Below are 26,783 nucleotides of genomic sequence, written 5' to 3'. Positions count from 1 at the left end.
TCTTTGTTCTAGGCATAGTGAAAGGAAGAGTAAGGCACAGCCCACCCTATCAGAATGTACAGGCTCCCTGTATCGATGAGGAGATAAAATCTGTACACCTAGGATACTCCAGGCTTTGAGTAATGAATAAGATCATCTTAATGTTTAGTGTCCAAATCACAGTGGTTTATGACCTTCTCTTATTGACAGCAGGGTCCCAAGTCCTCCCTCAAAGGGTCTCCATTATTTTGGTAAGTAGTTAGTAGGCTTCCCAAAATGTACACTTGAATCAAAATACAGCTGCCATCACCACTTAGAAGCACCTCAGTGATTTTTCTTGGAGATACTCCTGTTGTTCACTAATGCTATTGATGAAAATGCCCCACACTAAACACGCACGCCCAGTCTGAAGGGTCTCTTCCTGGGTGCTGTTAGACACTTATCCTCAGTCAGCTAGGGCAGTGGTGGAGTTGACACAGATGTGGGGGAATGAGTTGTCTCCTCCTCATCGATGAGGTGTCCTTGTTACTTAGGGCTCAAAGGAAGCTCTGCCTGTGTGCAGAATCTCACCAAGGAACTTGTGAACGGTTCCGTCAGCTGCTAGTTACCAGTTTTCCCTCTCTCTTGGCTCAAACCCAATAGAAGGGGTTAGATAAGGAGGAGGTGACTCACCATTCCCCCCCCTTTTTTTTAAAATATAATTTATTGTCAAGTTAGCTAACATACAGTGTATACAGTGCGCTCTTGGCTTCGGGGCTAGATTCCCATGATTCATTGCTTACATGCAACACCTGGTGCTCATCCCAACAAGTGCCTTCCTCAGTGCCCATCACCCATTTTCCCCTCTTCCCTACTCCCCCATCAACCCTCAGTTTGTTCTCTGTATTTAAGAGTCTCGTATGGTTTGCCTCCCTCTCTGTTTGAAACTACTTTTTCTCTTTCCCTTCCCCCATGGTCTTCTGTTAAGTTTCTCAAGTTCTACATATGAGTGAAAACCTATGATATCTGTCTTTCTCTGACTGACTTATTTCACTTAGAATAATACCCTACAGTTCCATCCACTTTGCTGCAAATGGCAGATTTCATTCTTTCTCATTGCCAAATAGTATTCCATTGTATATATAACCACATATTCTTTTTTTTGTATTTATGCCTTTTTTGGATATGAAATTTATTGTCAAATTGATAAACCATATATTCTTTATCCATTCACCAGTTGTTGGACATTTAGGCTCTTTCCATAATTTGGCTGTTGTTGAAAGCACTGCTATAAACATTGGGGTACAAGTGCCCCTATGCATCAGCACTCTTGTATCCTTTGGATAAATTCCTAGTAGTGCTATTGCTGGGTTGTAGGGTAATTCTATTTTTAATTTTTTGAGAAACCTCCACACTGTTTTCCAGAGCAGCTGCCCCAGTTTGCATTCCCACCAACAGTGCAAGAGGGTTCCCAATCCTCCGCATCCTCGCCAACATCTGTTATTTCCTGAGTTGTTATTTTTAGCCACTCTGACTGATGTGAGGTGGTATCTCAATGTGGTTTTGATTTGCATTTCGCTGATGATGAGTGATGTTGAGCATCTTTTCACGTGTCTGTTGGCCCTCTGGATGTCTCCTTTGGAAAAGTGTCTATTCATCTCTTCTGCCCATTCCTCCACTGGATTATTTGTTTTTTGGGTGTTGAGTTTGGTGAGTTTTTTATAGATTTTGGATACTAACCCTTTATCTGATACGTCATTTGCAAATATCTTCTCTCATTCCATCGGTTGCCTTTTACTTTTGTTGATTGTTTCCTTTGCAGGGCAGAAGATTTTATCTTGATGAGGTCCCCATAGTTCATGTTTTTCTTTTTTCCCCCTTGCCTTTGGAGACGTGTTGAGTCTCCTGTTCATTACTGCATGTTCCAGACCAAACCTTTCCCCTTTGGTCTTCCCTACCAATCAGTCATCATAATGAGAGTCAATGAATGCAAGCAATAAATTGTGTGTTGGGATGTGAGGAGTTACAATGCAGTGGTCCTGGTGTCCCGAAGAGTCATGGTGAGACTATGGTCGACGGTGGCAGGGCCAACACCCAGCTCAGCAGCTCTGGAGGCTGAGGGACGACCGCTACAGCGTTATGTAATCGCCTTTGGCACATGGAACTTACCTGGTCAAACTTCCAGACCTTCAAACTTGGCTCTTCTGGCAAAACTGTAGGTCTCTTCCCTCCCCGTGGAGCATGCAAAGGCTAAAAATTCATCCCAGGGGCTAAAGCCTCATTTCCTCCAATTTAAAGCCCTCATAATGTGTCCCTGCCTTCAACTGAGAGAGCACTTCTTAAGAGGGTAAAAATTGGCTAAACTACAGACAGGTCAGTAGCAAAAATTAATGCAGAATAGAAAATGCCATTTAAGTTCACTCATCTGTCCAAGCAGGTAAATTATTGGCTTAGACACTTCGTCGAACACTTTTGGATTCCCTTTCCTGTTATTACTATTATAAACTTCAAAGTGGCTAAGACACTGGATCTTAATTGTGTTCACCACAAAAAGAAATAGTAATTAGGTGACGTGATAGAGGTGTTAAGGAGCACAATGGTGATAATCATGCTATGATATATAAATGTATCCAATCAATATACTGTACATCTTAAGCTTACATAATGTTTTATGTCAATTACAACCCAATTAAAAACAGCTTTATTGAGGTATAATTGACATACAAATCAACTGCACACATTTAAAAAGTTTTGATGTATGTATGATAACAGGGGACCATCACCACAATCAGGATAGTGAACATATCCATCACCCCAAAAAGTTTCTTTCTATCACGTTTTAATCCTTCCCTCCCGATCCTTCCCACACCTGTCCCATCCCTAGGCAACCACCGATCTGCTTTCTGTCAATATAGATTTGCTTGCATTTTCTAGTTGTTCATATAAATGGAATAAAATAGTATGTTTTTGTTTGTGTCTGGCTTATTTCCAACACTGTAATTATTTGAGACTCATCTATATTATTATGCACCTCATAGCCAGTTAATTTCTTTGGCCACTTAAAGAGTGCATTTACTGAGAAGTTTATAAAATGTTTTATAATTTTAGAAGATTCACAAATTCATCAAACAAGTTGGTACACAATGCAAATTATACAACACGTTCCTCTATTCACGAGGGTATCTCTTGAAAATATGCTTTTCCCCCTGACATTCAACCTACAATATTTGAATCTTTTTAAGTTCAGCTTCCAGATCTTTTTTTTAATTGAGATAGTAATTCATGTACCGTAAAATTCACCATTTCAAAATGTAAAATTCAATGGCTTTTAGTGTTTGTTAACTGGTGCAAACAATAATGCCATGTGATTCTGGAACACTGTCATCATCCCCAAAGAAACCCTGTACCAATTAGAAGTCACTGTGCATTCACTCCTTTCTGCAGCCCATGGCAACCGTTAGTCTACTTTTTGTCTCTGAGGTTTACCTCTTCTGGACTTTTATATAAATGGAATCTTATGCGCCTTTTTGTGCTTAGCTTCTTTCACATAGCATTTTTTTCAAGGTTCATCTATGTTACAGCATGTATCAGAGCTCCATTCCTTTTTATGATCGAATAATGTTCCATTGTATGCATACACCACATTTTGTTAATTGACCAATTGATGAACATTCAAATTGTTTCCATTTTTTGGCGATTATGAATAATACCCAAATAAGGGACTTGTATCCAGAATATATAATTTTCAAGATTTTTCTGGATGCAAGTCCCTTGCAAGGTACATGATTTGCAAATATTTATCTTATTTTGGGGGGTGACTTAAGCTTTCTTGAGAGTGTTCTTCGAAGCCCAAATTTTTTTATGTATATTTATTTTTGAGAGAGAGAGAGAGAGAGAGAGGGACAGCACAAGTGGGGGAGGGGCAGAGATAGAGGGAGACCCAGAATCTGAAGCAGGTTCCAGGCTCTGAGCTGTCAGTACAGAGCCCAACATGGGGCTCGAACCCATGAACCACGAGATCATGACCTGAGCTGAAGTCAGACGCTTAACCGACTGAGCTACCCAGGTGCCCTGAAGCTTAAATATTTTTTAAGTTTGAAGTCCAATTAATCTTGGTTGCCTGTGTTTTGGTGTCATATTTAAGAAATCATCACCTATCCCATGGTCAGGAGGATTTACACTTGTGTTTTCTTCCAAGAATTTTATACTTTTAGCTCTTACATTTAGGTCTTTGATCAATGTTGAGTTAATTTTTATATGTGGTATGAGGAAGTCATGCAAATTCATTCTTTTGCACTGGATATCCAGTTTCCTCAGCACCATTTGTTAAAAAGACTATTCTTTCTCAATTCAATTGTTTTGCCACTCCTATCTAAAATCAATTCCCCATAAAGGTGTGGCTTTATTTGAGGACTCTTGATTCTGTTTCACTGATCAATGTGTATTCTCTTCCAATACAACACTGTATTGATTTCTGTAGTTTCACAGTAAGTTTTGAAACAGGCAAGTACTGGGATGCCTGGGTGGCTCAGTCGGTTGAGTGTCCGACGGCAGCTTGGGTCATGGTCTCACAGCTCGTGAGTTTGAGCCCCGCATCAGGCTCTGTGCTGACAGCTCAGAGCATGGAGCCTGCTTCAGATTCTGTGTCTCCCTCTCTCTCTTCCCTTAACCACTCTCATTCTGTCACTGCCTCTCTCAAAAATAAATTAAAAAAAAAAAACATTAAAAAGTTAAAAAAAATAGGCAAGTATGAATTATCTAACACCTTTCTTCTTTTTAAAAATGCTTTGGCTAATTTTGGTACCTTAGACTTTCATCTGAATTTTAGCATTTACTTGTCAATTTCTGGGGGAAGAAAGATAGCTGGAATTCTGGAATTTGATAGGGATTTAGTTGAATCTGTAGATCAGTTGGCGAATTTTGCCATCCGAAAAGTATTAAGTCTTTCAATCAATGATCATGGTATATCTTTCCATTTATTTGGGTCTTTAATTTCTTTCAAGCAATGTTTTGCACTTTTCAGTGTACAACTTTTTGATTTCTTTTGTTAAATTTAGACTTAGATATTTTATTATTTTGATGCATTGGCTCCCTGAGAAACTCTAATTGGCAATTATATGTCCCTTGATAGTAAAAGTGGAAATATGGATTAGCTTCTACTTCTCCAGAACAGTATTCTTGTTGGATATAAAAAGTTAGTTAAATGGGGGTGGTAATAAGACAAAATTGTTAATGAAAATAAAGCCAATTAGACTGCTTTTTAAATCTGGTGGTGCCCTCTGCTGGGGAGGAAAAGCCGACGTGTACCTCTGCGTGGATGTCTTCCTAGGCATGGGTATGTATGTGCATTAGAATGTGTATGTGTAAGCCTTGAAGTGTGAGGTGGTATTGGGCAAGGCCACTGGCCAGGGAAAGAGAGAAAAGGAGTTTCTTTTAGTTTTAAGGATATTCATGTGGATGCTTCAAATGTTTCTTGTTTCAAAATGACCTTTTGTTGAACATTCTCTTTCATCTTTGATTTCTAGATTTGTTGACCGTCTTTTTATTCTTACTCTGTTATTTTTAGTCTCCTTCATCTCCTATAATGGATAAGAGTTAAAATTCTGTCCATTCTGTATCTCAAGAGTCCATTCTCCCCTTTTTCTGTTTGGTCCCATTCTTGGGCAGTCCTCAAGAGTCTAATTTTAGTCAGAATCCTGCTAAGGTGGTTAGCCAGCATACCTTCAATATCTGAGTGCTCTTGATGTAATACCAAATTCCTATCCCTGACAACTATTCCCCAGATGATTTCTGATCATCCTGGAGGGCGTTCAGCAAGAGTTCTGCTAGGATCCTCTAGCCAGAATCCTCCCTTACCCTGACGTCTCCTTTTCGTAATTCTCCATCCAGTTCCACTCCCCCTCCCTGCTTCTTGGCTATAAACTCACTTTTCCTGCTTGGAGTTGGAGTTGAGACCAATACGTCTCCCCTATCACAGTTCCCCGTTGCGGCCGTCCCCCTGAGTGAAGTCTGCCTCATAGTTTGAGCTATAAGTCTGAATAACATTTTCTATAACAAAATTCACTACAATAGTAATAAACAATTTTATTACACATCTCTTTCAGCACAGAGATGTTATGGTTTGTGTCATCATCAACAGTAGCTTTCTTAGTTTACACTCTGAACCGGGACCCGTTAATATGTGAAAGAGCATGCTATTAATAATTTTGCCAGAACAGCAAGCCTGAACCAGGGCTGTCTTGGGAGCCCAGAGCGCTTGACTGCTCTACATGGTCGACTCTCTGACGCTCGCCTTTATTGTCATCGGGCAGCAGTAGGGGGGATGGGAGGAAATAATCGACCATTTTTTGGTCATGACCTCATTTCAAGACTACATCAATGCTGGGGCATACAGGGATGATCTAGAATGCCCCTTCCAACCAGATCTTCCCTGGATCTGTGTTAGCTACACTTACAGTTTCCTCAGTTATTGCCAGATGGTAGCGACATCCCCGGTGGTCACACGTGTGAGAAACGTGGAGATATATCCTGAGTCATACTCATGTCAAATCTTGGAGAGCAAACGGTGCGAGTTTCTAATTTTAAAGAGGAGAAAACTGAATCATAGAGCTAAGAGGGCACTTGCCAACACCTTACAGTTTAAAAAAAAAAAGCCAGAGTTTGGATTAGGAAGCAGGTATCCTGACTCTCTTTCCACTGTCTGTGGATCCAAGATCTCCAAGAGAGAGAAGGGACCCACTGAGTGTACGAAATCACAGAGTCAAACTCCATGATCCCCTGGATTTGAGACTTGACTTTCCTGAAGAGTCTCTGAATGGGGATTACTAATCAGTGTTTCTCCTGTTTCCTTCCTTTCTAGAGGTTTGTGGTTGCTGTTCCCTCACGTTATTCCCCGTTGAATCACTGCCCTGGAGAGACAGTCAGTCTTGTGGGGGAGGCAGATCTGTGACAAAGGGAGGAGAATAAATCTCTAGCAGTCAACATTCTGTTGTTCCACAAACAAGGAAGTCATTCGTGTCTGTAGAGGGAAAGAGTCTTCAGAGGGGTCACGTTTGAGATAAAATCAGTAGTAATTTCTTAGAGTTTTGGTAAGTTAATATCAACTTCAAATATCCAGTTTCTGTAGTTCAAAAAAGTTTGGGGGAGGGAATGGGGGCTTTATTCTGAACTTGAGATCCACAGACTACCCAATTCTGTGTTCTTTTTAGGCATTTCCGAAGCCCATGTCCTGAAGCATGGCATGCCCACTATGATAATTTAAGAGCTAATTTGTAGCCTTACCCTCTCCCGCTTGCACATGGAGCCACAACTATCCACCTGCCTCTTTCTTTCTTCTGAAGCACAAGACTGAGAAGTGGCCTTTTCAAATGCCTCCCTAGAGCTCAGGGGAGAGGAGAAGAGCCAGTGAGTTTGCACGCTGGACAGAACTGGTTCACCTGCACTATTCCAATGCCACCAGCATGGCGATTACAGCTGAGTCCCCCCGCTCTGCGGCAGGATGGGTCTTAGGATAGAATATGTCCCATTGGGTCTTTCAACTGAAAGTCGTTCCTTGGGCATCCCAACTCAGCTGCAGTGTTTTGGTATCGGAAGGAAATCAGAAATTCCATCTCTTGCTTCAGAGTCTGTGGGCACCAGTAAACAAGTATATGACCAGAAATTGGATCACATCTCAGATTCCCTTCTGTCCATCTTTGTGATCCCGTGGCTGGGGATCTGGCTGACTGCCGGGTCTGTGTGTCCTGTGGGAGAAGACGGAAGCCATAGAGAGTGGGCCTGGGAAAACATCTTCTACACAAATTCCCACACACTCCCAAGCTCACTTGCCCCCAGGTGTCCAAGGCAAGATCACTGGCAGGACAAGCTTCCCCAGCAATGGTTTCTGATGGACAGCAGCAGAGAGTAATGGAAGTTTTGGGTTCCCTTAGCCCCACAAGGTAGAATCTAGCCATGAAATCACAGTCCCTGGGAACACCCACAGTCTCAGGGCACCTTCCACAGAGGGGATCATTGGTCCAAACGTATGACCTCATGTTTATTTTGGTACATGGATGATGTAAACAGGCTCCAAACCCACTTGAGCATTCTTAGGAAAAGAGAAGTTCAAGGAAGGCACAAGAGGAAGAGGAAAAGGGGAGAAGAGAGTAAGAATAGTAAGAACAAGAGGAAAATGATGGAGCACCGTGCTAGAGTTGCCATTTTACCAATCTTATAAAGATTGGCAGAAGTTCTCAAAACCCCACCAGGGGCTTGATAAGATGAAATGTATTCCTATAACCCACTTCTGGAAATTTTGACTCGAAATTCTGATCCTGTCCTAGAATATACCTGTGTAACCTGTTCCTCGGGTGATACCGAAGAAAGAAGTTGTTTCAGACAACAGTTTCAATCCCTTTGAGTAGACATTTTGAATATCCCAAACTAACAAAAGAGAAAACCTCTTAATGAGTTAGATTAGAATGTTAAAACTTAAATAGAACAAGAATTTTCCTAGGACTAGGAATAACTAATGGATAGACTTAAGTTCTGGAAACTCCATGTACAAAAAAGAAGAGGTGGGAAATTGAAATCTAATTGAAAGTGAGGTGAGTGACGTCGAGGGAAAAGAAGTTTCCAGGATTTAGGGGACAGTCAATATTGTCAAATGCTTCAAAAAGATCAAGTAGGCAGAGGAATGAAAATAAGCCTTCGATCCAGCAAGTTTATAGTTTTAATATTTAGGAGAATAGTTTCATAAGAATGGGACTATTCCATGAAAAAGCTGAAGAGGCCCCCGAAGCAATGATTCCTCTGTGATGAAAGCAAAGGTGTGGGTGATGGATTGCGTGTTGTTACTTAGAGAGGAACAGAAATGGACACTAAGGAGGACTCACATTTGAGTGCTGGAAAGAGAACCTGAAATTAGAAGCCATAACATTGGATACACCAGGAAGTTGAAAGCTTCTGTTTCAAAGGGTCAGAATGATGTTTGTTTGAGAGATGAAGTAAATTTGGACTTCTGGGGGTAAGAAAACCAGGTTCAGCTTATACTGAAATAAGAACAGACATGACTAGAGAGAATATATAAACTTCTCTAAAGCTGAGTGGTAGGTGGTGGGGAAATGAACAGTTTTATAAACGGGATGGATCATCAAATTTTAACAGACGTATTTTGAATTCTATGTCTGTTTTATGTACCTGCAATAACCTTCCAAGGCACAGTTGACGCCATAATATCTCCTTTACTCCCATTGGTGTTGAATGCATTGTCCCTCAGTACAATTTGGATCACATAACTGGGGATTTTCAATTGTCTGCACATCAATTTTCAATTGTCTGCACATCAAGTGTTTTCCCGCTGAGGTTAATCTGTCCCCTCCCTCAGCTCCATAGAATTAGCTCCTACTAATTAGTGACTTAGGTTTGAATTGTCATACTGAAAATTAATGTGCTTTTTGTATTACCTGGATTTAACTCCTTAAAAACAAATTAACCAGAGTCTTCATATGGTCTGACAAACTAAGGATCTTGATCCCCTTTCACATTCCTTCTTTTTTCCTAGGTTCTCTGTTATTGGCACTACTTTTTTGTGATGGACACCCATTGGGTGTCCTGCCCCTAACTGGAGAATTCCTGTCTTTGAAATCTTTGATCCATAAGGCCAGAGTGATAGGCCTCCAGCTGCCATGTTGTTCCAACTGACCCCCTTGGCTAACATTGAATTTTCCAAGAGCATGTTCTTAACTAAAACAGGATCAGTTTGTTTTCTGTTTTTAGGCTTTGTGGTCTTACAAGAGAGAAAGTCAAGTTGGTCCTTCCCAATGTGCCTGGAAGACCGACATCTCGATCTATAGTCTTTTGCTCTATGAGATCAAAAAACTGGAAACGACAATTTCTACTAATGGGGAGAACAATGGGGCCAAAAAGGTGGAAAAAGAAATAAGAGTTGTCGAATCAGCCATGTCACGGTCCCAAAGATTTCATTCCAGTTTGTTTCTGAGAAATTGCTGTGTTCTTGTTTTGGGTTCTATAGGACATACACGTAGCCTTGTGACAAATTCCCATTTGGCTTAAGCTAGCTGTAGTTAGTTTCTGTTATTTCCTTCCACCCTAATATGCCAGCTGCTTCCTTAGCTGGGCCCAGGATGTTTGTGTATTAAGATTAGCTAATATTTAACACTGCGGATTCACTGCTTGCACAGATACATGGCTGAATCCTGCAGCTCCGTAGTCTGGATCTCTAGACGAGAGGGTGAGTTTTGGGGACACCTAGCTGAAAATCCCTCCTTGTGCATCCCTGTTTTATCGATTTCATTCTGGAAAGAAATCAAGAACTTGAACTCTTTTGCCGGGATCTGCTGATACCAGAAAACATAACTGTGTCCTTTTATTGGGACACAGTACATTGTTGCTCTCTGTCCTTTTCCTTTGACCAGGTGTCCTGGAGTCTGGGTGACTTCTGCATCGAGGGGGCCTGTGAAGCAAGCGGACTGAAGTTGGAGGCTTAGCCCCGGAGGGAGTCCGGTGACAGGAACCAAAGGCTGAGAGCTGGGGGGTGGGGGGCTGAGGAGTTCAGAGAAGGGGCTTACCTGCACTCAGGGGACAAAGGACCACGGGCAGGTGAATATGAGGCACATGGCAGCATCAGGACCAAAGAGAGGCAGGTGGCTTTCTCTGAGGCTTTGCCTCCCCCACGTTACCAGCTACTCTGTGACGTGATCACTTCACAGAACCCAAGCGTCTCGTGTGTGCTGCTCTGTACAAGTGAAGACACAAAGTGGAGTAGATGAAAGAACTGTACTCGGTCGCTGGAAAACAGGCAGCTCAGGACTGGGATTTTTCTAAAGCAAGAAGGAATAGGACGATGTCTGCAGATGGCGAGGGGGAGACACTGAGCATGGCAAATTTTCTGAGTTGACGAGACAGAGGTTGAATGTTAGAGGCAACACAGCAAATGGAACTCACGAGGAGGACGACCAGGGAGGTGGAAGATACCCAAAGAACCCCGGAAATGTTCAGAGGGATCGTAATGAAGTTTCGTCCTAACAGGAACCCGTGTCTGTGTGAGATGAAACTTTAAGAAGCACCAGAGACGAACCCCAGAAATGAGTCACCAGCATCCCCAGAGTGGCCATGCTTTTGCAGTAGGACAAAATTTGCTTAGAGCAAGAGGTGGTAACTGACAGCCCAGGGCTGGCCACCTGTTCACGTACAGTTTTACTGGGGGTGAGATGCGCTTCTGGAATGGCAGCACGAGATTTGAATACCCTCTTCCCAGAGGAAAAAAAAAACAAACAAACCTAACTTCTGAAAAGTTAGAAACAATGATTTAAAGGGCACCTGGGTGGCTCGGTTGGTTAAGTGTCTGACTCTCGATTGCGGCTCAGGCCATGATCTCACAGTTCGTGAGTTCGAGCTCTGCCTCAGGCTCTGTGCTGACAGCGCGGAGCCTGCTTGGGATTCTCTCTCTCTCTCCTTTCCTCTCTGTTCCTCCCCCAGTTGTGGTCTCTCTCTCAAAAATAAATAAAGTTTAAAAAACCACAACCATTTAAAGCCTCTGAACATTGTCCCAAGAGCATACGGCGAATGAAGAAACACTTCTTGGAGAAAATTGAAATCTCAGTGGGACCAGTGAGACTCGATGGCATTTGAGCCTCTCTGCCTCCTGCATCAACCTAAGCTCAGGGTGATGGACGCTCTATGCTCTGCAGATGTGGTCGAGGAGGACACAGGGCTCCCGCAGTTTTTCCTGAGGAGGCACGGGCTGCCAGCAATTCTCATCCCCACCAGCTCCGTGATGCAGAAACTCTTTTCCATAGCAACTGCAGCTCAGGGGTCTGGGCTCCCTTTCTCCACCCAGCGCCCACTCGTGGGGTAGACCCTCTATTCCAGAAACAGCAGGCCAAGACTGCTAGGCCCCAATCTTCCTCATTCTGGCCTGCTCATAGCGTGGAGGTTCCACAGTGGGAGACGCGAGTCAAAAAGACCAGGGCTTACCACCCCACCCAGCGACCCCTCAGAGCGCAACGGTGTCCTTCCAGAAGAAGTGGGCCAGTGTCCCTAGCCCCAGCTCTGGAGGCTTGATGCAGAGTTTCTGTCCATGGGGGGAGGGAAGTCACAGAGCTGCATAGCTCTGCTTTGACCTAAGGACCTTCCAGCCTGGCTGAGATTTGCTTGGAATTGTGCTGTAGCCCAAGACCTACTTTACTTCCTGCCTCCTCCCTCCCTTTTTCTTCCTCTTTTCCTTCTTCCTTCCCTCTCTCCTTACAGGGGTCGGATCCACACCGCGACCTGACGGCCTCCCAGCCTCCTCCATCTTTTGTCCCATTTTCTCCGCTACATCTCCTGCATGACTGACCAGCCTTGGCATCTACTTCTTGGAGGACCTGAAATAATGCTTCTTTCTTAGGTGGGTGTGGGGCCTCGATAGGGGTCACAGTCAGTAGTCATCTGTGCTGAAGGAACTGTCAGTTCCAGGAAACAGTTGGTGCCTGTAAATCCATCTGATGGCACTGGATCTTCACAAGGTTCTGCTCTTACAAGATGTCCTCATTTGGCTGTTGGGAAATGGAAGCCCTGAGCATAAGTGGGAGAGATCAAAGAAGGCTGAGGCTGGGATGAGCCATAAGCCCAGAAAGAAAGCCCTCCTTCCTGTATAAGTGGGATCATCCAGTGCCTGTCCTTCTGTGACCGGCTTAGTTCACTCAGCATAATGTCCTCAAGGTCATGTATGGCAGGATTTTGTTCTCTTTTAAGGCTAAATAACATACCATTGTATGCACACACCACATTACACAAGATTTTAAGAGGGTAGATCTCATGTTAGGTGTTCCGGCCACAGTGAAGTGAAATGAAATGAAGTGAAGTGAAATGAAATGATAAAATAAAATAAAATAAAATACAACATTCACGCTTGCTCCCCAACTCTCTTTAAACTCCCAGAGCATCCAACATTCCCTTGTGCATGTTTTCCGGTTTTTTCTATCAGATTCTCCAAAGATTTTCATTTTCTCCTTCCCTAAGCGTGCCCTCGCACTTTGGGCGACCATACCTGCTAGAGAACAAGGGGATTCTCTGCTGCTCTGCTTCGCTACAGCAAATCCCACCCCCTTCCACCTCCTCCTCCCCCGGCTGGGTATGAGGATCAGATGGCCACCAGGAGCAGGACTTCATCTTCAGTCTCGAGGCCTCAGCTGTTATCTGAGCCTGGAATGGGGTGAGTCTTTGCTCCTTATTCCTCGCCTCCCTTTATTCAAGTGGATGTTGGGTATTTACATTGCCTAAAGAAGCTCTAACCTGCCCCTGGGTTGGATTATTTTGTTGTTTAGCTCAAGATGCATCAATTTCTTAAGCCTCATCATGGAGCCACAAATGAAGAAAGAGATCTGACCCCAACATCTCATTTTACAGAAGAAAGTTTTGAAATGTAGGTAGAAGCATAGAGATACACTTGTGAGGAACAGAGTACGAACGGTGGTGAGCAAAAGAGAGAGGAAAAGCAGAACACTGTAGTGACGGTGGGTGGCCCGGATGACAGTGGTTAGATTCTCTGAATTTCATTTAGTTATCAAATCAGGTACTGGGTGGTACCTCTTGGCCTCTTGATTACAGAGTTGGAAGCATATGGCATTGTTGATGACTCTATGAGGAGATGTAATAAATCACTGCTTGGTAGGAATATCTTTGTGTTCTTCAGAATTAAAACGAGGACTTCGTCCTATCCTCTGAAGCGGGCATCTCGCAGCTGGCGGATGCTGGTTCTTTCTTGCACTGATGATACATATATTTTTTCGATCGGTTATCGTGAATACTTCAGTCTCTTAAAGGCCATAAGATACATACTGGCTTTCAGAAAGCTGTTCAAATACGTTCCAGAAATCCCTTTTGCTTCAAACAAACTGCAGTACTTGATATTTTTTATTAATATTAAAAACATAGGGCAAATCTAGTAATTTTAATATATCTTCTAAAGCACAGCAGCTGGGTTTTGATATGTGTCCTATCTACGTGCCACTTAAGTGGTTTATAGGCAAATCTATATCATGCAAAATAGCTAAATGCATTGTGAATAATTCATGTCCTAGGCAATTCATTCATCTTTGAATCTGGCACAAATTTTTAGCAGTTCTAATTTTCCCTACTCAATAAGAAAACCATGAGATTGCAGCAATGCCTCTGAGGGCACATTCTTCCCTTAGGGCAAGGATTCATGACAGTGAGGCCATCTCTTGCCTGGTCCTGCCCCTTGTCGTATTTCTATGTCTCCAAATTATATTTATTTATTTTATTATTTATTTTCTAAGCTTATTTATTTTGAGAGAGAGAGAGAGAGAGAGAGAGAGAGAGAGAAAGAGGCTGAGAAAGCAGGGGAGGGGCAGAGAGAGAGGAAGAGAGAAAATCCCAAGCAGGCTCTGAGCTGTCAGCACAGAGCCTGACACTGGGCTCAATCTCATGAAGCGTGAGATCATGACTTGAGCCGAAATTAAGAGTTGGATGCTCAACTGACTGAGTCACCCAGGTGCCCCTCCAACTTATATTAAAAAAAAAAAAAAAAAACTACCTAAAAAAAAGTCCGTATTTACCTACTGAAGAGAACAGAATGGGCAACTAAGGTGATCCTGGGAAAATAACACAAACTGTATGTTGGGTTAATGTAACCACTTTTCCACTCTTGGCATAACTGTCAGTGGTTTTTGTAGGTTTCTGCCCAACTTCTATGTAGAGATGAGATGGCGACAGCCATAAACCCACATCCTACCATTGCTGTAGGGTGGGAGGGTGGTCTGTCGAAGGATCTTGGATCTGGGAAACAGAGAGGTTTATGATCAGGGGAGAGGTAACACCCTAGCTCTGTGTCTTTGCTGCTGGCACAGAGATACACTGCTGTGTCCTCGAAGCCAGCCAAGAGGATGTCAAGGGAACAGAAAGAAGAGTTAGTCTGGCTGGCTTTGAAGTTATCAGAGGTGTCTTTTTCGGTGTAAAGGTTTGAATCATAGTAGTAGAGCAGCAGCTTTGGGGCTTGGTTCGGCTTCTGTTGGTACCAGTACATGGCATCATGATTCAGATTCTGAGAACAGCTCAGAGACGCTTGTTTTCCGATCCCGGTAACCTGGTATCTTGGGCTCTGGATGACCCTGGCACCCGTGTGACCTGCAGAGAGAGAAAGAAAATACAGAGACAGAGCCAAGGAGACTGTTATTGCTGCCGTAAAATAAAGATACAAAACTGAGGACAAGATCACTTTCTCAAAGATTTCCTTTCTGACCAGGACTCACCTGCCCCAAGGAGACAAAAGGCCATACAGTAGAGCAGCCGGGGACCCATGGCAGGGCCATAACAGGAATGGGGCGTCTGTGTCTTCTAGACTCTGACTCTGGGTGGAGAGATGGGAGTTCAGAGAACCTGGTCCCTGATAGGTACATCTGTCTGTGATGACAGTCTGCCGTTGGCTTCACCAAGACAAGGGTCACTCCTTTTTGTGATGTTACACACAGCTTCCTGCTTGGCAGTGGGACCTGGGCTTGGCTGGATCACATATGGAGCAGATGCCGTGCTACCTCATTTGCCCCTTTTCCTACATCTGCCCCACGTTCATCCAGGCTTCTCTGTCTCACTCCTCATTTCCTACACCCCGTAAGCAGTTCAGGGGTTCCTCAACATAAGAATAGTTTTTGCTAAAGTATCATTTATAAACCCGTTGAGATAACGTCTTTGTGTCTTGCTGTCTACATCACAGATGGGATTGATGGCTGCAAACTATCCTCATCTTTTTTTTTTCCCCGTATATTTCTGATTTCAATGTTTATTAAGCACAGCACCGAAACAAAATTGTTTGTGTGTGGGAACTAAATTCTCCAAGATGGAATGTCTGAGTCAGGATGGCAGGGTGAAAATGGAGGTGTAAAAATAGCAAGATCAAATCATCTGCTCATTTTTTCCCTAGTCTTATGCCAATTTTTTTTTAATTTACATCCAAATTAGTTAGCATATAGTGCAACAATGGTTTCAGGAGTAGATTCCTTAGTGCCCCTCACCCATTTAGCCCACCTCCCCCACACTCCCTCCAGTAACCCTCAGTTTGTTCTCTATATTTATGAGTCTCTTCTGTTTTGTCCCCCTCCCTGTTTTTACATTATTTTTGTTTCCCTTCCCTTATATTCACATGTCTTGTCTTTTTAAGTCCTCATATGAGTGAAGTCATGATGATTTTTGTCTTTCTCTGACTAGTTTCACTTAGCATAATAGCCTCCAGTTCCATCCACGTAGTTGCAAATGGCAAGATTTCATTCTTGTTGATTGCCGAGTAATACTCCATTGTATATATATATATATATATATATATATATATATATATATACACCACATCTTCTTTATCCATGCATTCATCGATGGACATTTGGGCTCTTTCCATCCTTTGGCTATTGTGGATAGTGCTGCTATAAACATGGGGGTGCATGTGTCCTTTCAAAACAGCACACCTGTATCCTGTGGATAAATGCTTAGTAGTGCAATTGCTGGGTCGTAGGGTAGTTCTGTTTTTAGTTTTTTGAGGAACCTCCATACTGTTTTCCAGAGTGGCTGCATCAGTTTGCATTGCCACCAGCAATGCAAAAGAGATCCTCTTTCTCCGTATACTCACCAACATCTGTTGTTGGCTGAGTTGTTAATTTTAGCCGTTCTGACTGGTGTGAGGTCGTATCTCATTGTGGTTTTGATTTGTATTTCCCTGATGATGAGTGATGTTGAGCATTTTTTCATGTGTCGGTTGGCCATCTGGGTGTCTTCTTTGGAGAAGTGTCTATTCATGTCCCCCCAATTTTTTTAATGATGAGAGATTTTATTTCATTTCTTCTTTTTGTCATGATAAAAATTCTTTTTTCTTTAAAAAATTTACATCCAAGTTAGTTAGCATATAGTGCAACAATGATTTCAGGAGTAGATTGCTTAGTGCCCCTTACCCATTTAGCCTATCCCCCTTCCCACAACCCCTCCAGTAACCCTCTGTTTCTTCTCTATATTTAAGAGTCTCTTATATTTTGTCCCCGTCCCTGTTTTTATATTATTTTTGCTTCCTTTCCCTTGTGTTCATTTGTTCTATGTCTTAAAGTCCTCATATGAGTAAAGTCATATGATATTTGTCTTTCTCTCACTTATTTTGCTTAGCATAATACCCTCTAGTTCCATCCACGTAGTTGCAAGTGGCAAGATTTCATTCTTTTTGATTGTCCAGTAATACTCCATTGTGTGTGTGTGTGTGTGTGTGTGTGTGTGTGTATATATATATATATATATATATATATATATATATATATATCACATCTTCTTTATCCATTCATGCATCGATGGACATTTGGGCTCTTTCCATACTTTGGCTATTGTTGATAACAAACTATCCTCATCTTAATACAGAAGTCAAGCCCTGCAATCCTCTGTTTATATCCACACTTCATAGAATGCCAAAGACATTCTCTACAATTTTTGGCTATCAGTGACACCATAATGCCTCCTTGTGGCCAGTAGAAAAGTATCTACAAGCATCCTTCTTTCACTTCTTGTATTTCCAACTTGAACTCTGACATCAGGGAGCTCACCATGCTCTGCCTGGGTTTCCTCTCCTGGGCCCCATCATGGCCTCCCTCCAGGTAGTGAGGTGGATGGCCATAGAGCTCATATTGGTTATTTCTCATCTCTTGGGGATCACCGTCTTTTGTTGCCTGATTTATAATGCTTTGAAAACTGTTGTTTCATGTATTATGTTTGTTTGTTTTAGCTGCTTTGAGCAGGTTAAATCAGATTCCTGTTAATCCATCTGGGTTGGAAGAAAAGTCCACTCCAGGGCCATACTGAATTTCTTACTCTTGGGTCCCCAAGGGTTTCAATGGTTGTAGACCTTTTTCTCAGTTTCTGAGTGTGTGGTTTCCATTTCACACAACATTGGCAACATTTTATTCCAAAACATGTGAGACACAGTCCAGAATTTCAATTTCTCTGCTAACTTCTCCCTTTTGTCTAGCACTCAATGTCCTGACCAAACACACAATTCTCTAACTGCATTTCTGGGTCTTTGGGTTGTAACACTTTTAGTCTGTGAAGGCTGTGACCATTTTGAGACTCCAGGATTAATGTAAGACTTGTTATTATAGGTCTTGTGTCATCTCTATTATATGGGCATTGAAAACCTAGATCTGGTCTGAAACCTGCTAAGTTCCTATACCTTTAGCTCTTCCTTGCTCTGCATATAAGTTCTCTCTTTTTTCTTCTAACTGGTGAATTTCTTTTTCTTTTTAGATTACCTATGTATCATGTAGAGGTAAAGGGTATTTCAAATTTAGAAAGAAAAATGGACTAAGACAAGGGAAATGATCTTTCTGCTCTTCCTCTGTAGCTTTGTCCTAAATAATCAGTGGTACATTTTACCACTTCTGCCTTCCTTGTACAAACATGCAAACGTATATAAACTTCAATAAGGGGTTTTATTGATTTAATTATTCTTATAACCTTACATACTATGCATTATTGTGCAAATTATCTCCCCCTTGACAGTTTGCCTTGATCATCCCTACAAAATAAATAAACATGCTATTTGGTTTTCTTTTAATTTCTTTGTGCCTGTAAGGTGAAGCACATACACATAAATGCGATCAGATCATACATTCTAGGTAAACATATGTTTTCTTAGTGTTTTTGTAGTCGTCAAAAGTTTAACTATGATTGGGGTGCCTGGGTGGCTCCATAAGTTAAGCATCTGATTCTTGATTTTGGTTCACGTCATGATCTCACAGTTTGTGAGATGGAGCCCTGTGATGGGCTCTGCGCTGACAGCTCAAAGACTGCTTGGGATTCTCCCTCTCTCTGCTCCTCCCCTGCTCATGCTCTTTCTCGCAAGATAAATAAAGTTAAAAAAAAGTTTAACTATGATTGATGGATGAAACTAACAAGCAATAAAAAACAACAATTCTTTTAATAAAAGTCTACGGCCTCCTATGTTCAGATGGCCTTACAGGCTTCAAGACACAGTCTGCAACTGTAATGCTGCTTGGGGAGAGTAAGGAACCTTTCAGATTCTCTGTGCCACTCAAAGATCCAGAGAGTAGACACCACCCCCAACTCCAGGTATGAAAAGTAGTAATATGGTAGAAGGAAAGAAGAGAAGTGAAATATGACGTATTACAGTTCCTAATGGGGCTGAAGAGTGGCTTCAGGGTAGAACCAAGGATGGGATGAGAGGAAGTTGTGGGAGAGACTAGGATGTTTGAGAGATTGATTTTGGAGGCAACTCAAACTATTTGTAATTACAAGACTAGGATATGAAGAATAGAAGTGAGTATCTGAGATGCATTGGAAGAAATGATTATTGGGGTGAGCAAAAGAAGAAACTGAGTATCATCTAGGTGCTGCAATCCACTCAAGATGCTGGGAATTTTAAGGTAGGAGAAACAAGAAATAGTTGAGAAGCAACAATGGAAAGCAAAAGGGACCTCAGTGCTGATGAGGGTCACTCACAGAAACCGATAATGCCACTGATTAATACCAGCAAGAGGAACGAATTTTTCCACCACTCCATTTCCATTGGGAGGTCAGGATCTGGGAACAGCAAATCTCCGACTATGACAATAGATTTGTGGTCATAGGGCAGTATTCACGTGATCCTAAATTTCCAGCGAAACTTCAAACGTAGACTTCTTAAAGCCAAATGCCACCGAAGCATTGCTGACTACATTACAATCTTACGTGTACGAGGGCTGCCATTGGAATGACTGTATAAAATAGCTTGACAATTAGCACAACCAGAATGAGTTGCAAGCAATGTCTATGAATTCCAAGCAAAATCCAGAGAAGGGTATGTGGTCTTGTCTCTGGCAAGAACATGCCCAGAGAAGTCAGTGTGTACTCTTGGAACCGGTAGAACTAAGCACGTTGGAGGAGACATCATTGGGAACTTGATGTTTTTATGAATCACGTGGCCAGCAGTGGATTCACAGCTTTCTGAACGGCTGACCCTGCATCAGACAGCCGCAATGAGTGATGACTGCACTGAAGAGGCAGATCCCCAGTTGGATGAGGATAGAAAGAATTCAAATATTCTAAAGAGAAGCATACCAAAACATCCAAAGAAAAGAGTATTTGAATCTACCACGTTTGATTTTCTGTTCTTTTGGTCCTTTGCACACCTGTTGTGGAAATAATAAAATGGTATGTCGCATGTAAATTGAAATCACTGGATGAAAAATGAATCTCTAGGAGTGTCAAATGGTACAGCCGTTCTGGAAAATAATTTGGCTGTGTCTTTAAAAAGTCAGAACACACTTGGGGCGCCTGGGTGGCAAAGTCACTTAAGTGTCTGACTCTTGATTTCAGCTCACGTTGTGACCTCAGGGTTCGTGAGATCGAGCCCTGTGTCAGGCTCTGTGCTGACAGCATGGAGCCTGTTTGGGATTCTCTCTCTTTCTTTCTCTCTCTTTCTCTGCCCCTCCCCCACTCTTGCATGCTCTCTCTCTCTCTCTCTCTAAATAAATAAATTTAAAAAAAAGTCAGAACACACTCACCGTGTAATCCAGCTACCTCACTCCTGGGCATAAAAGTATCCCAGAGAAATGAGACCTTGTGTCCTCACAGAATCCTGCACACAGATGTTTATGTATAGACACTGTATTTGTCATAGTCAAAACTAGAAACAACCAAAATGTCCTACGATAAGTGAATGGTGAAAAAAACTCTGGTACACGCATGCCCCCAGAACAAAAATCAGCAATAAAAGAAATGAATTATTGCTAAATGCAGCAACTTGGGTGAATCTCAAGGGAATACGCTCAGGGGAAAAGCCCATCTCAGGGGTCACCAACCATATGATTCCACCTGTAAGACAGTCTCAACGGTCTCAATATGACAACATTATAGATGTAGAGACTAGTGTTTCCCAGGGGTTACGGATGGTGTGTGTGTGTGTGTGTGTGTGTGTGTGTGTGTGTGACATTATAAAGGGAGATTTTGTAGTGTTGCAAAAGTTCTGTATCTTGACTACAGTGGTGACTGTGTGAACCTACACATGTGACAGAAATGGCTTAGAACTGCTTCCACACATGGAGCCAATGTCAACGTCATGGTCTTGCTAACTTTAGAATGATGATGTAAGATCTAACCATTGGCGGAAACTGGATGACGGGTCTCTGGACCCTTTTGATCTACTTTGCATCTTCCTGTGAATTTACAGTTATTTTTATTATTTATTTTTTTAAAATGTTTATTTATTTTTGAGAGCAAGAGAGAGAGCCGGGGAGGGGCAGAAAGAGGAGGGCAGAGGATCTGAAGCAGGGTCTGTGGTGATAGCAAAGAGCCTGATGCAGGGCTTGAACTCACCAACCGTGAGATCACAACCTGAGCTGAAGTCAGATGCTTAACTGACTGAGCCACCCAGGTGCGCCCCCCCCCCCCCCCAGTTATTTTTAAACGAAAAGTTAAAATAAATGAGACTATGGAAAGGAATTTTACTACAATTAAGGAAGACTGTTATGGGAAACTGAGAATGAGAAGGGTTGGAAGAAATGGGAAGGGCCGGGTTGTTCTCTGGAGATAACCACTCTAGGTCAACCATTCTGATGAAGGCAAAGGCTGGGGGTAGGGGGGCGGGAGGAGTACAGATCACTAACTGAAGAGAACTCAGGCTATGCTGTGGCACAGTTGTGAGTTTACTTAATCACTTGAAAGCCCAGTGGGTGACATTCACCCTCAGTCTTGAACTCAGTCATCCTCTGCGAGAATTTGTGAGGAATGTCAGAAATCAACCCCCTATTGTCTTCCTACCCAAAGTTTTCTACTTATGTGTTCTTGCCTTCCCCGGGGACATGTAGAACACCAGATTCACGTCCTTGTGCTGAGAGAAGGGAAGCCTCGAAAGACGGCCAAGGACAGCTGGGGGCTGGAGGGAGAAGGGGAAACCTGGGGGTTTCTGTGCAGGGAGGGGGTGATTCTGCAGCGCTGTGTCTTTACTGCTGGCACACAGGTACGTGGCCGAGTCCCCGGGTTCTGTGCCCTGGATCTCCAGGGTGGAGAATGATCTGTCAGGCATCTTGGCCGAGAAGCCGCCATTGGGCATTCCCAAGTCATCTATAGTGGCTTGATTATTGAAGTGAATCAGCAGCTTGAGTCCCTGCACTGAGGTCTGTCTGTACCAAAAAAGGACTTCATGACCAGAAATAGGCTCGCATCTCAGAGTTATTGTTTGTCCCATCATTGCCACCTTGTGCCTAGGTGTCTGGGTGACTCTAGCATCTGTGGGCTCTGTGTGAAGGGGACAGAATTTGGGGGCAGAATAAGGGACATAAACGGAATTGTAATCGGAGATATCTAAAAATGAAGATTGTTTATTTCTGGGGACTTACCTCCTCCCAGGAGACAAAGGGCCAGACAGCAGAGGAGCCTGGTGGCCATGGCAGGGTGGCCAGGAGGGGGCTTCACCCAGATGAGGCCCCTGTGGGCATGAACAGAGGGGCGGGGCATTCTAACCCCTCCCATTTCCATACAGTAGAGAATGGCCTGACAGCGATATTGCTCTCTGTCACTGCTCATGGGACCTCCTTCCAAAGGTGAGCATGACTTCTCTACAGAGGATTGACTGGACTCGATCATAACTACCCCAGGATGTGATTGGCTCATTCAAAACACCTTCCTCAATTATACCTCCCACAGCCCAGGCCTCCACCACTCTCCCCTCCCAGACACATCACGTATCCACCATCTACTGGATATTTCCACTTGGGTGTGCCACCAGTACTCGGGATTCCGACATCGATAAATCACTTTTTGGGGCTCCTGGGTGGCTCAGTCAGCTGAGCGTCCAACTCTTGATTTCAGCTCAGGTCACGATCTCATGGTTTGTGAATTCGAGCCCTGCGTCAGGTTCTGCACTGACAGTGCAGAGCCTGCTTGTGATTCTGTGTCTCCCTCTCTCTCTATTTGCTCCTCCTCCATGTGTGTTCTCTCTCTCTCTCTCTCTCTCAAAAATAAACACTAAAAAAAATAAATTACTTTTCAGATCTCAGTACTTTTCTTCTTCCTCTCGTGGGCAATCCCTATCGTGATACCAAACACAAAGTCAAAATCGTTCCTTGCTCAGTTAGGGCTTTGCCTCAGATCCTTGCGAAGAAGCACTTTGACTTGGCCACAGTGCTCGTGGGGGGGGGGGGGGAGCCTAAATGGAATCCCTGGGAAGAGACAGGATTGTGAAGACGTTATTCTTGGTGAAGCCTAGAGACCAATGCCCTTGTGCTGTGTGATCCCTGGCCCCCCACCCACATCACAGTGCTGCCTGTATTTCTGCATTTCCACACATAGGGGTCCCATTTGACTTCTCTGTGGTGAAGCCCAGATTTGTGCTAATCCTTCAGGCACTGGTGTGGATTGTGTGTGATAAATGAGGGCTTTAGTTCTCCTTGAAGATACACAATAAAGTGTCCCCGGTTAATCCTCAGCTCCTAAAGGTTCCTCAAAAATGAGTGCCTATCTCTCTCCCTATACTAAGCCAACCCACAAACTAACTCTTTCTGCGGGGGGGATGCAAATCTAGAAAATGACCTGGTTTTTGGGGTTTGAATAGTGATAAGATTTCTGTCCATGGAGAAGGTGGAGCACGTTTGCTCCCAGGTCTCTGCTGTTGGCACAGAGCTGCACTCCTCCCATTGCCCAAACTGGGAATATGTCAAGATGAGAGAGAAAGGTATGATTAGCCACTTGGAAGTTATAACAGTAAAACTTTCTTAACAGAAGAGAATCAGCAGCGTTCACTCCCCAGTCCTGTGTTTACTTGTTTCTGGGTAGCATCCTGCAGCCTGGGGGTGAAGAAGTCAGAGCTGCATACAGACCTTAGGAGGTGCAATATTGACAGAGATGCATGGGAAGCATCCTGGATCAGGGCATAGCATTGCAGCAGGGATTTTCTTACTCCTGTGCAGGATCTGTCTCCTCTGGGAGACACAAGGTCATAAAACAGAGAAGCTGTGAGCATGTAACAAGTTCAGAGGGTGAGCAGGTTAGCTCCTTCCTCAATACTCTGAGCCTTGGTCGAGAGAAAAGTCAGACCTAAAGTCACTCTAGGTCCTGGTGTTGTCAATGTATTCGTGGACTTCTGAAGGTTCAGAGCCCCTCGACTTAGCACATTGTGGCCATCCTCCTCCGGGCCCTGTCTTAACCCCCTGCCCAATGCCATCCCCAGCAGTAGGCTGGGACCAGGTTGGGATTAGAGGACTGTGCATGTCAACAGCTTCTCTGCTGTTCCTGACTCGGCTTTGTTTTCCTTCTAGCAGGACACGCAGTCTTATCCGCGCAGCCCCTCGCCCCCGCATCCTGTGCTGGCTCGGAGGTGCCCACAGAGCAGAGACAGATGGCCTTGGGGGCTCATTTCCTAAATCTCTTCAGTAACATAGCAGAGAGCTGACTTGATGATTTGTACCAACTTAGAGAACAACAAGATCCTCTTTTCTATCAAGGCATTTCTGCCACCGGGAAGGGGCTTCCGTTATTACGTAGTCACAGAAATGAACCCTGCCCTGCCCTCCTGTCCCTATGCAGGGAATGGTCCCCCTCAACAGAAACTCGGCCGTGATCTTTGCAGTCTACTTCTGACCCACCTAAACACACACCTCTGTGGGTCCACGAGACTTGGGTCCACGGAGGGAGGGGATGGGAATCCTATGTGCTTGTTTACTCCTCCACAGTGTCTGTTTGCTCAACACACATGAAAACTACTTTCGTTTGGACTCTCTGGTACCTCTGGGGTGTGAACTTGTGGCCCCTGTGTATGGTGGCCATTCACAACTTGCCTGCAGTCCCATGCTCCCTATTGGTCTTAACCCATCTGCGCAAGAATAGAAGTCTTTGCGCCCTCGTCTTCTTTCCGACACTCACCCGGTGTCTGCAAATCAGGTTCACGATTCAGCTACCAAGCCAGTGCTTCGCACTAAGGGCCGCTGCTGTTAGGCAGCGCTCCCAGCTCCCCCCAGAGCCGCTGAGTGGTAGTGGAACCACAGTGCCTCCTGGCGGCCAGTGGGGCAGAGTCACTAGAAATGAGCCTTTTTTTTTTTTTTTTGGTCAGGAACCAAAGTGCCCTATACTGTGTCCCATGCCTATAGGGGTAGAGCGGAGTTAGAGCTGTTGGTTTTTTAGGGGTTTCGGAAATACTAACCCCTGTTTCTAAGATTGAAAACATTTGAGAGAGAGATACTGACGTCAGAGAAACTGAAAACCAAACTGCAGCTTTGGCGCTGGTGCAGGTAGGACTGAAGAGCGCAGCTACGCGGGCAAGCCAGCATTCCCCTAAACTGAACGGCCCATCACCCTGACTTCCTACTTCCTGAATTGGGTCTGCCTACTAATTTTACTATAATTTCAAGGCAGGGAAACAGAACGTGTCTTCCCCACAGGCTGACAAATACAAAGGGCCAAGCTGGAGGCCGTGAGCTGAGCCTGCTCAGGTCCTTCCTTTCCCAAGTCACCCTCGGCGAGCTCTGCTCTCCTGCCACCGAGAAGAGGGAGGGGAGGGGTGGCAACTGGGAGCACTGCTCTGGAGGACCGCCCCCGTAAAAGAGAGTGGTGAATAAAGGTGCCTGATATGCAAACTCTTTGCCGGTGAGCAGCAAGAAATGAGCATCTTTTAGGACAGTTCTGCTCGCACCTGGAGGCATCTCCCCCAATATCATCCCTGCTCCTTAGGATACCCTCCTGGAACCAAGGCTGTGCAATTAAGCTGGGCCTTGGAAGACAGGAAAAGGTTCACAACAGTATAGTAATTAATTCCAAGTCCACACTGGCTGAAAAACTGAGAACTAGCTCTCTATTCTCTCTTCCCTCCCCAATCCGTCCTGCTGTATTTCCCATGATGCCACAATGAAATGACATCGTAATGAACTACCAGTAATAAAATCCCAGAGATGCCCTGAATCTGATATGTATTACTTTCATTATACAATTCCTTATAAGGGACCAGGAAAGTCCAATCCAGTTTTTTTTTTTCATCAGCTGACTCTCTTGTTCAAATATGGAATGTTCCAGGATCTGATTCGTATTTATTTCCATTACACCTTTTTATTGCTACAAGAACGATACAAATGTAATCATTTTATTTCCCTCGGCTCTTACCTAATCCTGTAAGAAAGATTGGGTTGAATTTCCAGGAGTTTAAAATGCTTTGAAAATTCATCCTGTTCCTTCTCAAACACAGTGATGTTAGTAATAATCACTGGAATTGAATATGTTTTCAAAATTCTATGTTTGCATCCTGGTCCAAGTCATAAATCTTTCTAATATAATCTTGATGTTATCTCTGTGATCCTTCCTAATGAGATCTGTGACATTAACAACGTCTGGGTCTTCTAAGACAAGCACCATTAAAACAAATGTTGCATATCTTCAATTTCCTCTGCTGAGTAATCCTATCTACAAGGTATTCTCATGTTTTGCCTGTTTCCTTTGTAATATGCCCCATTTTTCCTAAGACTTTGCTAAGATTCATAATTTTATATTTATAATATGTTTTTTAAATTATTTATATATTTTATACATAATAGACATGTCTTTTAGGCCAGACTATAGCTGGGACTCACAGAATAATTTTAGTGTTTTCAACTGATCTTTTAGGCCTCCCTGTCAGAACTATCCAGATCATATGTAGCCATTCTTTTTTTTTTTTTTTTTTTTTTTTTTTTTTTTACGTTTTATTTATTTTTGATAGAGAGACAGGGCACAAGTGGGGGAGGGGCAGAGAGAGAGACTGAGACACAGAATCTGAAGTAGGCTCCAGGCTCTGAGTTATCAGCACAGAGACTGATCCGGGGCTCAAACTCACAAACCACGAG

The 26,783-nt window shown here is 43.4% G+C and overlaps 1 long non-coding RNA gene across 7 annotated transcripts in view; it reads left to right on the top strand.

Moving 5' to 3' along the window:
• Window positions 1-13,615, top strand: part of LOC109269153 (uncharacterized) — a 76,466-nt gene extending 62,851 nt beyond the window's left edge. For 5 of the 7 annotated variants that reach the window (XR_008420643.1, XR_008420638.1, XR_008420641.1 and 2 more), the window contains 4 exons: window positions 6,818-7,046; window positions 7,167-12,346; window positions 12,961-13,153; window positions 13,266-13,615. This is a non-coding gene — a long non-coding RNA (uncharacterized LOC109269153). The remainder of the gene's footprint in view (window positions 1-6,817; window positions 7,047-7,166; window positions 12,347-12,960; window positions 13,154-13,265) is intronic. The other 2 variants (XR_008420644.1, XR_008420642.1) reach the window with 2 other exon arrangements.
• Window positions 13,616-26,783: the final 13,168 nt, after the last annotated feature.

The sequence above is a fragment of the Panthera pardus genome, unplaced genomic scaffold, assembly GCF_024362965.1.
Source record: "Panthera pardus isolate Hobbes unplaced genomic scaffold, ASM2436296v1 HiC_scaffold_8, whole genome shotgun sequence".
NCBI classification, from domain to species: domain Eukaryota; kingdom Metazoa; phylum Chordata; class Mammalia; order Carnivora; family Felidae; genus Panthera; species Panthera pardus.
The sequence above is the reverse complement of the archived record's forward strand: the minus strand, read 5'-3'. Positions and strand labels throughout refer to the sequence as shown.